This window comes from Pristiophorus japonicus, chromosome 10 (assembly GCF_044704955.1).
Source record: "Pristiophorus japonicus isolate sPriJap1 chromosome 10, sPriJap1.hap1, whole genome shotgun sequence".
Classification (NCBI taxonomy): domain Eukaryota; kingdom Metazoa; phylum Chordata; class Chondrichthyes; family Pristiophoridae; genus Pristiophorus; species Pristiophorus japonicus.
The window spans coordinates 137,392,434-137,411,318 of NC_091986.1; the positions used below are offsets into that span (position 1 = coordinate 137,392,434).

General features: G+C 42.5%; 1 protein-coding gene across 5 annotated transcripts in view; it reads left to right on the forward strand.

Moving 5' to 3' along the window:
• nck2b (NCK adaptor protein 2b) overlaps positions 1-18,885 on the forward strand; it is a 156,987-nt gene that overhangs the window by 46,621 nt on the left and 91,481 nt on the right. The window contains exon 1 of one of the 5 annotated variants that reach the window (XM_070892112.1): positions 12,478-12,534. The exons of the other annotated variants lie outside the window; for them this stretch is intronic. The gene's annotated coding sequence lies outside the window, so the exon portion shown is untranslated. Of the gene's footprint in view, positions 1-12,477; positions 12,535-18,885 lie in introns of those variants that run through there. 5 annotated transcript variants of the gene reach the window in all.

Consider the following 18,885-nt stretch of genomic DNA (forward strand, 5'->3'; position numbering starts at 1 on the left):
AACGACTCGGAAGAAGGGACCGAGTGGCACATAGCCAAAGATGGGAGGAAAAGCAATGTGAGGAGGACACACAAAATCTGCAAAAGTACATAGACAGGCTAAGTGCATGGGCAAAAATTTGGCTGATGGAGTATGATGTTACTAAGTGTGTGGTTATGCACTTTGGCAGAAAAAAAATCAAAGAGCAAGTTATTATTTAAATGGAGAAAGATTGCAAAGTGTCGCAGTACAGCGGGACCTGGGGGTACTTGTGCATGAAACACAAAAGGATAGTATGCAGGTACAGCAAGTGATCAGGAAGGCCAATGGTATCTTGGCCTTTATTGCAAAGGGGATGGAGTATAAAAGCAAGGGTGTCTTGCTACAGTTATACAGGGTATTGGTGAGGCCACACCTGGAATACTGTGTACAGTTTTGGTTTCCATATTTAAGAAAGGATATACTTGCTTTGGAGGCAGTTCAGAGAAGGTTCACTAGGTTGATTCCGGAGATGAGGGGGTTGACTTATGAGGAAAGGTTGAGTAGGTTGAGCCTCTACTCATTGGAATTCAGAAGAATGAGAGGTGATCTTACCGAAACGTGTAAGATTATGAGGGGGCTCGATAAGGTGGATGCAGAGAGGATGTTTCCACTGATAGGGGTGACTAGAACTAGGGGGCAAAATCTTAGAATAAGGGGCCGCCCATTTAAAACTGAGATGAGAAGGAATTTCTTCTGAGGGTTGTAAATCTGTGGAATTCGCTGCCTCAGAGAGCTATGGAAGCTGGATCATTGAATAAATTTAAGGCAGAGATAGACAGTTTCTTAAACAATAATGAGTTATGGAGAGCAGGCAGGGAAGTGGACCTGAATCCATGATCAGATCAGTGATGATCGTATTAAATGGCGGAGCAGGCTCGAGGGCCGTACGACCTACTCCTGCTATTTCTTACCTTCTAATGTTGGCCTTCAAACTCCTGCAGAGAATGCCCCAAATATATATGTGCAGGATCAATATATGCTAGTGCAGACCAATGACAGATTCCCTAGGACCACAATTGATGCATTCATTTTGTTGTGGTTAATAATGCCCTTAGCAAGTAAAGGGTTAGCTTTTGAGGGTTCAGAGCAATCTCAGGATGAAATGGAGGACAGCCACGAAACAGCATTGAGGTCATCACCAGCAACTGTGTTGCGAGTTGCTTTATCCACCCTGCAGACATTGATAAATGTCCTAAAAGAACCACTGCCCCCTACATTTAGTATGGTAATAGCTGAAGAGCATAGAAATGATCCTTTCTGCAACCTCGACTCGCAGCAGGGTTTGCTATTTTTCCCTTTTAATGTCCTTTGTTTAAAATACAATTTGATACATTAATATAGTGAATAGTAGTTTTAATGGGCCCAACATTGGCCATGAGTTGCATCAATTTTTTGGAGTAAGTTTTTTCTGGCTTATGTTTAAAAATGCCATTTTCCCCAAAAAATTTGTTCCAGAGTAAGTCAGTTAGGTACGATTTTTTTTGTAGGTCAGTTCTTTTTTTTTTCAAAAGGGGGTGTTCCCAGACACTTACGCCAGTTTTGGCCATTTATGCTACTTTGGCCAGCAAAAACTTATTCCAAATTGACTTAGGTCAGCGTATGTGGCCAGATCTGAAAAACCTTGCAGGCAGTGAAGAAAAAGCAGCGCACATACGGCAGACATTAGGGCAGGGATAGGGGAGGGAAGGGAACTGGAGAGGATTCAACAACCAAGCACCAAACATTGCAAGGAAAAGCTCAAACAATTAAAATACTAATAAAAATGAAATAAATCCTACCGGAGAAATGCGAGCTTCTGGCTGCGATGTCACCGGGCGGGGTTAGCCAGAGAGAGAGATGAGATGCTGGGATATTCTTTCCTCCGTGCCCCCCCCAATACACTCGCTCTTGCTCTCGCTCTCTCCCCCTCCCTCCCTCCCAATGAAAACTCAAGCATAGCCAAAAAATAAATAAATAAAATCGAAGTCCTACCTCGCCCGGGAAGTCAGCGGGCCAGCCAGTGCGGGAGGCCACTCGGCCGGGGATAGGGTGCAGTGAGATCGGGGCGTCCCTCCAGCCGGGGTTAGGGGCTATGAGCATCGGGTCCTGCTCACAGCCCGCAGGACACGCTGGGAGGACAGGAGCATGCACGCAGACTTCACTGCGCATGCACTGGCACTGTTTTCGGGGCTGGCCTGTTGCTCCGCCCCCCACTTCAGAATGCACGCCACGCCGGGACTCCGAAGAGGGGCCCCTTTTTTCCGGCGTCCTTTCCAGCGCGAAAAGTCAGCACACTTAAGGTAAGTGCGGCGAAAAAAGGGGTTGGGCACAGTTGGGCCCAATAAGTGTTTATTTCGTATTAGACGAAAGTTTTGGAAGACAGCTGCGCTCCTGTTAACCCATCAAAGCCACCATTTGTCCTGGGAGCAGTCTGCTGCTACATATTCTTCCCTGCTTCCAGCCTGACCCAGTTTTTCAGGCAGAATGTGGTGTAGTGGTAAACTTGATACCCGGACTATTGTACCTTTCACTGTTGTTGATAGACAGACTAAACCAGATAAATTACTGAATTGATTTATTTTATTAAGAGAAAATGTATAGTCTAATGAGCAATGACAAATTAAATTTATGTTTTATAAAATATGTATAGCTTCTTTCAAGACAGTGGTGATGCGAAGCCTTTTTGTGGTTTCAAAAAAAAACTCAGTTGGACTTGTTTTGAAACTGTTCTCTTAGAATTCCGTGGTGCAAGTGACTGGTTTCGGTTTCGGTTTCTCCACTACCTGTCTTGGGACAAAAATGCTCTTTTTGTGCTGCCTGAGAAAAAGGAATCCAAGAAAATGATGACACTTTGTGTGCTCTATCTAACTTTTGAGTCATTTTCATTGTGGCTGTTGGTATTCTTGCTCAAATTGCCTATTTAGCATTAACCACTTATATAGCATCATTAATGTAGGAAAACATCCCTAGGCACTTCACAATGGCGTTATTAAAAAACAATGACAAGCAAAAGAAGGAAATATTAGGAGGGGTGACCAAAAGACGAACCAGAGGCGTGATGAGGCAACATTTTTTTACGCAGAGAGTTGTTATGATCTGGACAGCACTGCCTGAAAGGGTGGTGGAAGCACAATAATAATAACTTTCGAAAGGGAAAGAGAAAAATTTGCAGGGGAGTGGGACTCCTTCAAAGAGCCGGCAAGGGCACGACGGGCCGAATGGCCTCCTGTGCCATATCATTGTATAATTCTAAAGGCTGTGCAACCCAACAATTTTATTTGATTTGATCTTGCAGTAGCTTCCGAATAATCTAATTGTTTTCCATAAGAACATAAGAAATAGGAGCAGGAGCAGGCAATACGGCCCCTCGAGCCTGCTCCGCCATTTAATACGATAATGGCTGATCCGATCGTGGACTCAGTTCCACTTCCCTGCCCGCTCCCCATAACCCTTTAATCCCTTATCAGTTAAGAAACTGTCTATCTCCGTCTTAAATATATTCAATGTCCTGGCTTCCACAGCTCTCTGAAGTAGATAATTCCACAGATTTACAACCCTCAGACAAAATTCCTCTTCATCTCAATTTTAAATGGGCAGTCCCTTATTATGTCCCCTAGTTCTAGTCTCCCCTATGAGTGGAAACATCCTCTCTGCATTCACCTTGTCAAGCCCTTTCATAATCTTATACGTTTCGATAAGGTCAACTCTCATTCTTCTGAATTCCAATGAGTAGAGGCCCTACCTGCTCTACCTTTCCTCCGAAGTCAAGCCCCTCATCTCCAGAATCAACCTAGTGAACCTTCTCTGAACTGCCTCCAAAGCAAGTATATCCTTTCATAAATATGGAAACTAAAACTGCACTCAGTATTCCAGGTGTGGCTTCACCAATACCCAGTATAATTGTAGCAAGATTTCCCTGCTTTTATACTCCCATCCCCTTTGCAATAAAAGCCAAGATACCATTGGTCTTCCTGATCACTTGCTGTACCTGCATACTTATCCTTTTGTGTTTCCTGCACAAGTACCCCCAGATCCTGCTGTACTGTGGCACTTTGCAGCCTTTCTCCATTTAAATAATAACTTGCTCTGATTTTTTTTTTCTGCCAAAGTGCATGACCTCACACTTTCCAACATGCTCCATCTGCCAAATTTTTGCCCATGCACTTGGCCTGTCTCTGTCCTTTTGCAGATTTTTTTTTTGTGCCCTCACACATTGCTTTTCCTCTCATCTTTGTATCGTCAGCAAACTTGGCTACGTTACACTCGGTCCTTTCTTCCACGTCGTTAATATAGATTGTAAAGAGTTGGGGTCCCAGCACTGATCCCTCCGGCACCCCACTAGTTACTGATTGCCAACCAGAGAATGAACCATTTATCCCGACTCTCTGTTTTCTGTTCGTTAGCCAATCCTCTATCCATGCTAATATATTACCTCCAACCCCGTGAACCTTTATCATGTGCAGTAACCTTTTATTTGGCAACTTGTCAAATGCCTTCTGGAAGTCCAAATACATGACATCCACTGGTTCCCCTTTATCCTCCCTGTTCGTTACGTCCTCAAAGAATTCCAGCAAATTTGTCAAACATGATTTCCCTTTCATAAATCCATGCTGACTCTGCCTGACCAAATTATGCTTTTCCAAATGTCCTGCTACTGCTTCTTTAATAATGGACTCCAACATTTTCCCAACCACAGATGTTAGGCTAACTGGTCTATAGTTTCCTGCTTCTTGTGTGTCTTCCTTTTTAAATAGGGGCATTACATTTGCAGTTTTCCAATCTGCTGGGACCTCCCCAGAATCCATGGAATTTTGGTAAATTACAACCAATGCATCCACAATTCCTGCTGCTACATCTCTTAAGACCCTAGGATGCAAGCCATCAGGTCCAGGGGATTTATCTGCCTTTAGTTCCATTATCTTACTGAGTATGACCTCCTTAGTGATTGTGATTGTGTTAAGTTCCTCCCTCCCTATAGCCACATTACAGCAAAATTCAAAAAGGGAAAAGTGTGTTAAAAAGACAAGCCTGAAGACTCTGTGCCTCAATGCAAGGAGTATTCGTAATAAAGTGGACGAATTAACTGCACAGGCAACAATTAATGAATATGATATAATTGGCATCACGGAGACATGGCTGCAGGGTGACTAAGGCTGGGAACTCAACATCAGAGGTATTCAACATTCAGGAAGGATAGACAGAAAGGAAAGGGAGGTAGGGTAGCGTTGCTGGCTAAAGAGGAAATTAACGCAATAGTTAGGAAGGACATTAGTTTGGATGATGTGGAATCTGTATGGGTGAAGCTGCAGGATACCAAAGGGCAGAAAACGCTAGTGGGAGTTGTGTACAGACCATCAGACAATAGTAGTGAGGTTGGGGACAGCATCAAACAAGAAATTAAGGATGCATGCAATAAAGGTACAGCAATTATCATGGGCGACTTTAATCTACATATAGATTGGGCTAACCAAACTGGTAGCAATACGATGGAAGAGGATTTCCTGGAGTGTATTAGGGATGGTTTTTTGGACCAATATGTCGAGGAACCAACTAGAGGGCTGGCCATCCTCGACTGGGTGATGTGTAATGAGAAAGGACTAATTTGCAATCTTGTGCGAGGCCCCTTGGGAAGAGTGACCATAACATGGTAGAATTCTTTATTCTTTATGGAGAGTGACACAGTTAATTTAGAGACTAGGGTTCTGAACTTAAGGAATGGTAATTTTGATGGTTTGAGACGTGAATTGACTAGAATAGACTGGCAAATTATACTTGGAGGGTTGGCGGTGGATAGGCAATGGCAAACATTTAAAGATCACATGGATGAACTTCAACAATTGTACATCCCTGTCTGGAGTAAAAATAAAACGGCCTTTTGGCTAAGATCATGCGTAACTGACCTGACAGGGGAGTAACCATGACCCCAAAGTGGTTCTCCCTGGATCAGGAAGGTGGTTCTCCTATGCTTTTTGGAAATAGGAGGTGGGTGGGGTGGATTGACCCATCCACCTCCACGGAGGTGTGTGGGGGGCCTGACCCATCCACCTCCATGGCACGAACCTGGTATTGCAGTACTTCCAGGAACGGTGCAGTGGCTCTCGGCCTTTTGGCTAAGAGCATTGGCGCAGAGTGATCCTTGATGTGTGCAAGGTGACCTCTGGCGTTTGTGATTTGACAAAGAATTGGAAAGATTGGCTACGAATTAAAAAAAAATAAAACTGGGAAGGTGGCTCAACTGTGACTAACAAGGGAAATTAAGAATAGTGTTAAATCCAAGGAAGAGGCATATAAATTGGCCAGAAAAAGCAGCAAACCTGAGGACTAGGAGAAATTTAGAATTCAGCAGAGGAGGACAAAGGGTTTAATTAGGAGGGGGAAAATAGAGTAGGATAGGAAGCTTGCCAGGAACATATAAAAACTGACTGCAAAAGCTTCTATAGATATGTGAAGAGAAAAGGATTAGTGAAGACAAACATAGGTCCCTTGCCGTCAGATTCAGGTGAATTTATAATGGGGATCAAAGAAATGGCAGACCAGTTGAACAATTACTTTGGTTCTGTCTTCACGAAGGAAGACACAAATAACCTTCCGGAAGTTCTAGGGGACCGAGGGTCTAGTGAGAAGGAGGAATTGAAGGATATCCTTATTAGGCGGGCAATTGTGTTAGGGAAATTAATGGGATTGACGGCCGATAAATCCCCGGAGCCTGATAGTCTGCATCCCAGAGTACTTAAGAAAGTGGCCCTAGAAATAGTGATGCATTGGTGATCATTTTCCAACAGTCTATCGACTCTGGATCAGTTCCTATGGACTGGAGGGTAGCTAATGTAACACCACTTTTTAAAAAAGGAGGGAGAGAAAACGAGCAATTATAGACTGGTTAGCCTGACATCAGTAGTGGGGAAAATGTTGAAATAACAGCATATTTGGAAAGCAGTGACAGGATTGTTCCAAGTCAACATGGATTTATGAAAGGGAAATCCTGCTTGACAAATCTTATTGAATTTTTTGAGGATGTAACTAGTAGAGTAGACAAGGAAGAATCAGTGGATGTGGTGTATTTGGACTTTCAAAAGGCTTTTGACAAGGTCCCATACAAGAGATTGGTATGCAAAATTAAAGCATATGGTATTGGGGGTAATGTACTGACATGGATAGGTTGGCAGACAGGAAGCAGAGAGTTGGGATAAACGGGTCCTTTTCAGAATGGCAGGCAGTGACTAGTGGGGTGCCGCAGGGCTCAGTGCTGGGACCCCAGCTATTTAAAATATACATTAATGATTTGGATAAAGGAATTGAGTGTAATATCTTCAAGTTTGCAGATGACACTAAATTGGGTGACGGTGTGAGCTGTGAGGAGGATGCTGAGAGGCTGCAGGGTGACTTGGACAGGTTGGGTGAGTGGGCAAATGCATGGCAGATGCAGGAAAATGTGGATAAATGTGAGGTTATTCACTTTGGGGGAAAAAACATGAGAGCCGAATATTATCTGAATGACGGCAGATTAGGAAAAGGGGAGGTGCAACGAGACCTGGGTGTCATGGTACATCAGTCATTGAAAGTTGGCATGCAGGTACAGCAGGTGGTGAAGAAGGCAAATGGTATGTTGGCCTTCATAGCTAGGGGTTTTGAGTAGAGGAGCAGGGAGGTGTTACTACAGTTGTACAGGGCCTTGGTGAGGCCTCCGCTGGAATATTGTGTTCAGTTTTGGGCTCCTAATCTGAGGAAGGATGTTCTTGCTATTGAGGGAGTGCAGCAAAGGTTCACCCGGGATGGCTGGACTGACGTATGAGGAGAGACTGGATCAACTGGGCCTGTATTCACTGGAGTTTAGAAGGATGAGAGGTGATCTCATAGAAACATATAAAATTCTGACGGGACTGATCAGGTTAGATGCAGGAAGAATGTTCCCGATGTTGGGGAAGTCCAGAACCAGAGGACACAGTCTGAGGATAAGGGGTAAGCCATTTAGGATTGAGATGAGGAGAAACTTCTTCACTCTGAGAGTTGTTAACCTGTGGAATTCCTACCGCAGAGAGTTGTTGATGCCAGTTCATTGGCTATATTCAAGAGGGAGTTAGATATGGTCCTTACAGCTAAAGGGATCAGTGGGTATGGAGAGAAAGCAGGAAAGAGGTACTGAGGTGAGTGATCAGCCATGATCTTCTTGAATGGGGGTGCAGGCTTGAAGGGCCGAATGGCCTACTCCTGCACCTATTTTCTATGTTTCTCTGTGTGTGCGCGCAACTGCGAGAGTGAGAGTGTGTCTGTGTGTGGACTGACATATGAGGAGAGACTGGATCGACTGGGCCTGTATTCACTGGAGTTTAGAAGGATGAGAGGTGATCTCATAGAAACATATAAAATTCTGACGGGGCTGGACAGGTGAGATGCAGGAAGAATGTTCCCGATGTTGGGGGAGTCCAGAACCAGGGGTCACAGTATAAAGATAAGGAGTAAGCATAGGACAGAGAGGAGGGTTGTTAATCTGTGAAATTTTCTTCTGCAGAGAGTTATTGATGCCAGTTCGTTAGATATATTCAAGAGGGTGTTGGATATGGCCCTTACGGCTAAATGGATCAAGGGGTATGGAGAGAAAGCCGGAAAGGGGTACTGAGGTGAATGATCAGCCATGATCTTATTGAATGGTGGTGCAGGCTCGAAGGGCCGAATGGCCTACTCCTGCACATATTTTCTATGTTTCTATGCCCTTTGAGTATCCACTGTTGGGATATTGTTAGTGTCCTCTACCGTAAAGACTGATGCAAAATATTTGTTCAGAGTTTCTGCCATCTTCATGTTCCCCATTACTAATTCCCCGGTCTCGTCCTCTAAGGGACCAACATTTACTTTAGCCACTCTTTTCCTTTTTATATACGTATAGAAACTCTTGCTATCTGCTTTTATATTTTGTGCTAGTTTACATTCATAGTCTATCTTCCCTTTCTTAATCAGTTTTTAAGTCATTCTTTCCTGGCTTTTAAAAGCTTCCCAATCTTCTGTCCTCCCACTAGTTTTGGCCACTTTACATGCCCTTGTTTTTAATTGGATACCGTCTTTTATTTCTTTAGTTAGCCATGGATGGCTATCTTTTCTCTTACACCCATTTCTCCACACTGAAATATATTTTCCTTGAGAGTTGCGAAATATCTCCTTAAATTACATCACTGTTCATCAACTGTCCTGCATGTTAATCTATTTTCCCAGTCCACTTTAGCCAACTGTGCCCTCATACCTTCATAGTCTCCTTTATTTAAGCTTAGTACGCTGGTTTGAGATCCAACTTTCTCACCTTCCATCTGAATTTGAAATTCAACCATGCTATAATCACTCATTCCAAGGGGATACGTTACTAGGAGATTGTTTATTAATCTTGTCTCATTACACAGGACCAGGTCCAAGTTAGCCTGCACCCTGGTTGATTCCGTTACAAACTGCTCAAAGAACCCATCCCTTATGCACTCAATGTACTCTTCCTCAAGGCTATCCTGACCAGTTTGATTTGTCCAATCAATATGGAGGTTAAAATCACTCATGATTATTGCTGTTCCTTTTTTACGAGCCCCCACTATTTCCTAGTTTATACTCCGACTAACAGAGTTGCTACTGTTAGGGGGCCTATAGACTACACCTGCCTGTGACTTTTTCCCCTTATTATTCCTTATCTCCACCTAAATTGTTTCAACATCCTGATCATTTGAGCCAATATCGTTTCTCACTATTGCAGTAATTCCATGCTTTATCAATAGAGCTACCCCACCTCCTTTTTCCTTTCTGTTTGTCCTTCAAGATTGTCAAGTACCCCTGAATATTTGATTCCCAGTCCTGGTCACCTTGCAACCACGTCTCTGTAATGGCTATCAGATCATACCCATTTGTATCTATTTGTGCCGTCAACTCATCTATTTTGTTACGAATGCTACGTGCATTTCGACAAAGTGCCTTTAAATTTGTTTTTTTTACCCTTTTTTCTGCATGTTTCCTCTCTCCTTCAAACTCACTTTCTTTATTTTTGCCAGTTATGTAAAGTATCATTTATGATGAATCTGCAAAATAACTTGTGAACTGGTGTTGTTTCATTGAGCATCAAATACTCTTCAGTTTTAAAGTCTACAAGTACATTTCATGTGCCACATAAAAGGTTACTGCACAAGATAAAAGTTCACGGGGTTGGGGGTAATATATTAGCATGGATAGAGGATTGGCTAACGAACAGAAAACAGAATCGGGATAAATGGTTTATTCCCCAGTAACTAGTGGGGTGCCACAGGGATCAGTGCTGGGACCCCAACTGTTTACAATCTATATTAACGACTTGGAAGAAGGGACCGAGTGGAACGTAGCCAAGTTTGCTGACGATACAAAGATGGGAGGAAAAGCAATGTGTGAGGAGGACATAAAAGATCTGCAAAAGGACATAGACAGGCTAAGTGCGTGGGCAAAAATTTGGTCGATGGAGTATAATGTCGGAAAGTGTGAGGTCGTGCACTTTACCAGAAAAAAATCAAAGAGCAAGTTATTATTTAAATGGAGAAAGATTGCAAAGTGCTGCAGTACTGGGGGTACTTGTGCATGAAACACAAAAGGATAGTAAGCAGGTACAGCAAATGATCAGGAAGGCCAATAGAATCTTGGCCTTTACTGTAAAGGGGATGGAGTATAAAAGCAGGGATGTCTTGCTACAGCTATACAGGGTATTGGTGAGGCCACACCTGGAATACTGCGTGCAGTTTTGGTTTCCATATTTATGAAAGGATATACTTTGGAGGCAGTTCAGAGAAGGTGCATTAGGTTGATTCCGGAGATGAGGAGGTTGACTTATGAGGAAAGGTTGAGTAGGTTGTGCCTCGACTCGTTGGAATTCAGAAGAATGAGAGGTGAAGAATGAAACGTATAAGATTATGAGGGGGGTTGACAAGGTGAATGCAGAGGATGTTTCCACTGATGGGGGAGACTAGAACTACAGCGCATGATCTTAGAATAAGTGGCCACCCATTTAAAACAGATGAGGAGAAATTTCTTCTGAGGGTTGTAAATCTGTGGAATTCGCTGCCTCAGAGTTGTGGAAGCTGGGACATTGAATAAATTTAAGACAGAAATAGACAGTTTCTTAAACGATAAGTGGATAAGGGGTTATGGGGAGTGGGCAGGGAAGCGGAGCTGAGTCCATGATCTTATTGAATGGCGGAGCAGGCTCGAGGGGCCATATGGCCTACTCCTGATCCTATTTCTCATGTTCTTATATCAACAAATGAAAGTTATTTAATATCAATTTACAGTGCTGAGTATTGTCGAGCAAATTTTTGAGATGTATGAGAAAGGTGGCGTGCTCTAATGGGGTAAAAATGACTGGAAAAGTGAAGTGAAATGATGAGATTTACGTTTTGTAAAATTGATGAGAGCACAGAAGAAACAGAATTACTTCGGCTAAGGGATAGACTTTCCATTATGATCGTTATCACCCAAAAGTGGGCAATATTTCTGGCATTAGTGGTTTTATTTATCAGGATCGCCAGAATATAGCCCATTTTTAAAAACTGCTAGTGTCGCCATTTTAATTTGGCCGATAGCCTTAGCAATGTGAAATGGGCGATAGCGATGTATTCAGTCGTGCAAGGCTGGCATCCACAGCAACGGCCGTTCTGCGCATGAGCATTTTTTAAAAATCAGGCAAATAACCTTTCCCTCGATTCGGGGGGGGGGGTCAAGGGTCATCTGCGCATGCTCAAAAGACAAAGGGAGGGAAGAGATAATGTTTGTCGTGGAGAAGGCCGTGTCGGGCAATTGGGTTGATTATTGGAAAAAGTTATCGGATAATAAATATAAATAATAATGGAGATGGAACACGAAGAGGAGTCGGGAGAGAGTGATGTTGAGGAGGTTGGAGGGAGAAGGAGGGCGAAAGCCTTCTCTGACGAGGCAAATGAAGCTTTGGCCAACTCGGGGCCAATTAACCCGGGGTGGCGTAGGATACTCTGGTTTTTTTTTTCTTCCCCCTCTTTCCCCCCCCCCCCCCCATATACCAGCGAAAATGGGCAGACATCGCCAAAGTGGTGTCATTGGACAGCCCACGATGTGAGAGCCAAACCAGTGCTGGAACAGTCTGGTCTCATCTGCAAGAGTAATTATTTATAATTGTAATGATGCACTGACTCATTAATTAGAATGTAAATCTGCTGGTTTGTAATTAAGCTGGGTAATCATGGTGTCACACATTAGTTCCTAACCGCGAAAATATTACATTTGTTCTCTGAATGTTGATATTATAACCATGCATCAATTGCATAAAAAACTTTGGGGAAGTTTGCTATTCTTGAGAACCCCAAAGCCCTCTCACTCTGTGCCTCCCTGGTCATAGGGAAGTTTATAAAGTCCATCCTGCATGCATAAAGGGCACCTGCCGAATGCAGCAATGTGGCGTGCTGAGAGATGCAGCAAATGTCGCCAGCTGAGGCCTGAAAGGAGCCCGATGCATAGAAGGAAAGTGCCGCAGTAACCTTAACCTCAATGGGCAATGCAGACCTGATGGTGCTGGTAGGTTGCAGATCTCCCTTAATTAACTAGCATATCTCACTGATGACCTTTCGGAAGCGCAGCCTTGTAACGCACGTATTATCGGATAAGTCCAGGTATGATCGCTTATCGCTGTAAATGTGTTGGGTGTAACGTCTCCTCCTCTTCGGCAGTCTGCCACCTCTTTGGGCACATAATGCTCTTCAATGAACCTTCTCCCATCTCTATTCTGCAGCATGTGAGTAGTCATCAATACTGGCTGAGAAATTATCGGCCCCAGCAGTATAAAGGCCCTAATCTGTCTTCAAAATTCTTAAATTGTCGTCAACAAACACAATATAAACTTGAAATTGACCACAATGTGATTAGATGATTGGGAAGATTCTAAAACACCCTTAAAATCACTCACTAATTACTCCAGTGCTTACATCAACTTGAAGCAGCCTTTTATTAAACTTCCTCCGATTTACAAAATGGCGTCCATTCCGCCAGGTTAAGGCCAGGTGAGTGCAGCTTTTTTTGAGCGTCTCTTTGGGCGGGCGATCACTTGGGCGAAATGCTTGGCGGTATTTGGGCATTAGTTTTCATTATGAACAGTATTCTGAGCGTTGCACGAGTGATGACATCAGATTTTTTTTTTAAATGGGTGGCGGCTCAGCTCATTCCTGTATGTTGAAAGTTTCACAGGTGATAATCGGCAGTAGTTTCCATTTATCATCAAATATGGGCGATAAACTGAATTTTGGCAATTATATGGGCACTAAATGGGCGGATATATACTGAAAGTCGAGCCCCAAGTTTCTGTTGCTTTGGAAAGCCTAATTTACATAATTGTATTGAATGGCTAACAAGGCGTGTATTGATTTCCTTGCAGCCTTTTTTCCAATGTTTCCACTTTTGCATATGGAATATCTTTAGCAACATCCTGCTGTATTCTGACCTTGTTGATCATCTATTATGTTCGTGATGCATTTGCGTATCAGTTGACATGTAACTAGCACCAGTACTCCCATTTCCATTAACATGAATCAAAGACATGATGGGCCAAATGGTCACCACCTGTGCTGTAAGCTGCTATGATTCTAAGTGGTCTGAACAGAGTCCCTTTAGATTGAGTGGGAGACCTTAAATTAGGGAAAGATTTGGGAAGCATTGACTGTAATATAAGTGGGTTCAGTGTGAGAATAGAAAGGGGAGAAAAGTTGCGTACAAAGACACTTATGGGAAAAAAATTATAGCATGATAAAATGGAACCTTGCCCAGAATAAATGAAAGGGAAAAGAGACAAATAAAATCTTTATCAGCAATGGGAAATATTTGAACAAAAGGTGGAGAGTATATTTTAAGTATATTTCAGTAAGGAAAAAGTGCATGTATCAAAGGCTGGGGTTTCATGGTTGAATAGGAATGTTAGATCAAATTTCAAACCAAGAAAAACTTTTAGTGCTTACTGGACATATTTTTTTTAAAGTAAAGCCAGAACAACTATAAATAGGAAAGCTTAAAATAGGGAGATTTGAAAGGCTGAGGAAGTAAGAGTGAAAATTAGAAAAAAAAACATGAGCAATAAAAAGGCTTTGTATTGGCACATCAGCTGTCAGAGATAGGAGCAGAGCTATTTAGAGATGGAGGCAGCAAACTTCTACTGGGACGAGGGAAAGGCAGAGATAGGCCTCAATTTTGGCCCAGCCCGTTTTTCGGTGCACTTACCGAAGTTGTGCTGCTTTTCTCCGTTCCGAGGTGCGGTGAACATTTTTTTTGCCACTTTGGCTGCTGTCCGGCCTCTTTCCAGTAATCGCACAGCGTGGCCAGTCGAGTCGGGGCTGCAGCCAGCGTTCTGCACTGAAAACTGTGCCGGGACATCTGCACATGCGCAATGGAGTCTGCTGGTGATGTCCACGCATGCGCAGTCGCTGGCCAGTTGAATCGCTCCTTGCACTCCAACCTCTCCGTTAGCTTGCTGCAGTCTCTCCATTGATTTGCTTGCTGCAGCTGCTCTGTGGGCCCCGACGCCGGCCAGTTGAATTGCTCCTGCTCCTGCCTCTAGCCCAGGTCGAGTGGCCTTCTAGTGCGTTGTTGTCCCACCCCTAGCCCAGGCCGAGTGGCCTCCCGGTGCGTTGTACCACTCCGGCCGGCCCGCTGCCTTGCCAGGCCGAGTTTGAAGATGAAGGTAGGACTTGCCTCAATTTTTTTTTCTTACTGGATTCTTCGAACTTTTTGTTTGCAAGGTTTGGTGGTTTGTAAGTCTTGGTCCTCTCCACTTCCCTTCCCACGCCTATCTCAGACCGAATGGCCTCCGATATACCTACCTGCGCCAATTTCTTTAACTCTACGCAAGCGTTTTCTGAAGTGGCTACATACGCTGGCCTAAGTATAAATGGAGTAACTATTAGCTGGCCAAAGTTGCCTAAATGGGCAGAACTGGCGTAGGTGGCTGGTAGCGCCCCCTTTTGAGAGAAAAAAACGAACCTAAAAAAAATCGTAACTAACTCAGTTACACCGGTGCAAATTGATCGGGGAAAATGGGGATTTTTAAGTTACGCCAGAAAAATCAAGTTACTCCAAAAAAAAAACTGAGCAACTCCTGGCCAAAATTGAACCCAATATAAGTACTTTGCCTTGGTCTTTACAGAGAAGATGGATAGTGAAATTGTAGAACCACCAGAGATGGAAATAAAACAGTTGGTGAAGGTTACTATTCAAAGAGAAATAGTGCTAAAGATGTTGCTCAAACTTAAAGTAGAGAGATCACTGGAACCTGAAAGTTTACATCTGAAGATGTTGAGGGAAGCTTGGAAGCTGACTCTGAAAAGGAAAATTGTGCCAGAGGAATTTAAGGTTTCAAATGTGGCATCCCTCTTCAAATAAATTATAGGCAGGTTAGTTTTACTTCAGTTGTTGGTAAACTGCTAGATCATAAACAGACTAAAATTATTAAGCACTTGAGGAAAAATTAGATAATCGGGGCATGGATTTTTTTAAAAAACAAGTTGCGCTTGAGCAATCTTTAGAATTCTTTGAAGAAATAAAAGACAAGATATAGTCCAATCTTTGAATTTGTTTTATTTGAATATATTTAATCAGATAATTAACAGATATTTCAAATAGAAATTGTGCATAAACGCTTTGAGTTCTTTAAAATTGCTTAATTCAAGTTAGATTTAAGGGTTATGCTGTAAAGCAGTGGGTATTGGCACAATTTATTAAAAAAAGTACCAACAAAAACATGGTTAAAATGCTAATGAGCTAAGATTTGTTGTTTCCCCAAAGATGATCAATGATAAGTCATTCGATAAAATATAAGCCATTTGTTAGCCTGTCTTGGGAGTCAATAAACAGCTCCCAGTCATTATGTCAGGGAAATAGACACAGGCAGCCGATCAGATTATTAAAACTGAAAGCTACAAAAGGGAACTTTTGCAAAGCTCCAATGGAGAATGCAGGAGGGCAGTACGAAGTTATTTTGTTTAAGTCAGGCTGGAGGACTCAATGATGTGGGGAAACATAGTGCATTCATTATTTCATCTTTGTGCAATAATACAAGCTGTACTGATTGAATTAAGTGAGCCCAATCATAACTGTTGCTCTGGAGATTCACATGTTGTGAAATAAAGCAGATTATCAATTTGTCTTGTCTTGCCAAGTGTTTTCTTGGTTTACTTTTGGAAAGATTGGAGAGGCATGTACGAAAGACACACATACTCAGTTAAGATACAAGGGTGTACCATTGTTATATTTCAGGTTACGCTATCCTATAAATGGATATCTGGCAGGGTGAGTATTATGTCACCTAAGGGCCAGGGTTATCTGCTTACAGGAGCAGCTGACGGCACTGAACCCAGGAAAGTATCTACCTGAATCAGTGACCCAGGAGGGATTATTGCTGACTTTGGGTACTCAAAATAGGAAAGTGTTCTATTTCTGAGACATAAACTGTTTGCATCCTAATGAGCACACAATTCCACCAAAAAGATTTGTTTTAATAATACAGTAACCATAATGTGCCAATTTGTGATCCCTAAAGTGATTTGGTGATTCTGTTGCCCATAGCATTTTTAATTCACACTTGTGAATATCAAGTAGCTGAAATAAAGTTCTCCAAGATGTGCAAAAAGGCCTTCAGTATCTCTTCTCTTCCCCAAACCCTCGCCTCCCCAGTGGCTGCTCTTCATGTGAGAGCCTCAACAGCGAATGTTACCATGCTATTAAATGTGGTGGTTATCTACTTTTTTTTTCTCCTCCCTAACTTACTAGTCAATGGTGAAGCCAGTTGTACCATCCCACCACTGGCCTGTCTGTTTTTCTCAAGGTAAGATCTTATCTAGTTATTTTCACTCCATGCCCAAAATAGGAATAAGGATTTTTTTAAATTGGAAAAAATGCTACTATTTTTCTTCCTCTAAATCTGTTCCGGCTCATGTTACATGTTCTTTGTCGCAAACTTATTGTGTGAACCAGTGTTCTGTTATGTGCTGCTGCTGGGCCTACTTGGGGTTGTTGCAGCATGAGCTTCAAAAACATTTAAATAGTGCTGTGATGGAATACTTCACTGCTACCTCACCTCCCTTTCCCCTCTATCTCTCCTGAAAATATTATAGCCAGGAATATCAAATTTCCAATTGTGTCATCTCCTATAGCTATTAATGATTCCAACTCTCAAATGTTGCTCTCTATTCTTTGTGCATTCATATACATACCACTCAATCCTGGTTTCAATTTTTTGGAACCCAACAGGGTAATGAACTAGTCCGTAAGCATGACCCTGAGCTTCCGGTCGCCTGTCACTTTAATTCTCCACTCTACCCCCACTTTGATATCTCCGTCCTCGGACTCTTGCACGGTTCCAATGAAGCTCAACGCAAGCTCGAGGAACAGCACCTCATCTTTCATTTTGGCACTTTACAGTCTTCTGGCCTCAACATTGAGTTCAACAATTTCAGACCTTAACCTTTGTCCATATTTTGCTCTGATGTATTTTGTCTCTTTCTTTGTTTCCCATGGCAGCTGATAATTATCCTGCCCTTCACACCCTATCTAAACTAATCTTTTTCTGACTTCTACTGTTACCATCTCAAGTCGGTCCATCATCCCTTTTGTGTCTCAAATCTTTCCTGTCTTCCACCCTTTCACAGACCATCGCTTTTGTTCTTTCCTCCCCACCCCCTTTCAGTGCTCCTTAAGAATTTGTTCATTTTGAACATTCGCCAGTTCTGACTAAGGCTCATCAACCCGAAACATTAAATCTGCTTCTCTCCACAGATGCTGCCTGACCCGCTGAGATTTCCAGCATTTTCTGTTTTTATTTTAGATTCCAGCATCTGCAACATTTTGCTTTTGTATTAGGGTAATGAACTGTCTGTTGCATTCTAGTAGTAATTAGGAAGTGTTCAAGTGGGATATTGTCACTTAACTTCACATTTAAAGTATCAGCCTATTAACGATTCTATTTCTCTTTTCAAGGGATCCTGTGCATGTCTCATTTCAAATCAATGCAACAGTTATTTGTAATGAACGCAGAATTTCCACTTTATTTTTTGAAAACCTATTTTGAACTAAGGAACATAGTAAAGAACAGAGAGCTGTGAAAGCTGGGACATTGAATAAATTTAAGATAGAAATAGACAGTTTCTTAAATGATAAGGGAATAAGAGGTTATGGGGAGTGAGTGGGGAAGTGGAGCTGAGTCCATGATCAGATCAGCCATGATCTTGAATGGCGGAGCAGGCTCGAGGGGCAGTATGGCCTGCACCTGTTCCTATTTCTTGTGTTCTTGTGTAAAGAAGACATGAACTATATAGAAAATATATTTTTTTGGTTCAAGGGTCCCCTCTCTGGTTCTGTAGAATAAGTGTTTTAATGTGATTTGCTTTACTACATTATTACATGGTATTTACAACACAGAAACAGGCCCAACAGGTCCATGCTTGTGTTTATGCTGTACACGAGCCTCCTCTCGCCCTACTTCAGCATATCCTTCTATCCCTTTCTCCCTCATGTATTTATATAGCTTCCCGTTAAATGCATTTATGCAAGTTGCATAAACTACTCCTTGTGGTAACGAGTTTCACATGAGAACCACTCTCTGGGTAAAAAAGTTTCTTCTGAATTCCCTATTTATTTATTATTGACTATCTTTTATTTATTAGTGACTATCTTTTATTTATGGCCATTAGCTGTGGTCTCCCCCACAAGTGGAAACATCTTCTCGACATCTAAACTATCAAACCCTTTCCTAATCTAAAAGACCTCTATCAGGTCACCCCTCAGTCTCTCTTTTTGAGAGAAAAGAGCCCTATCCTGTTCAATCTTTCCTAATTGGTATAACCTCTCCGTTCTGGTACCACTCTGGTAAATCATCTTTGCCAGTGCCTC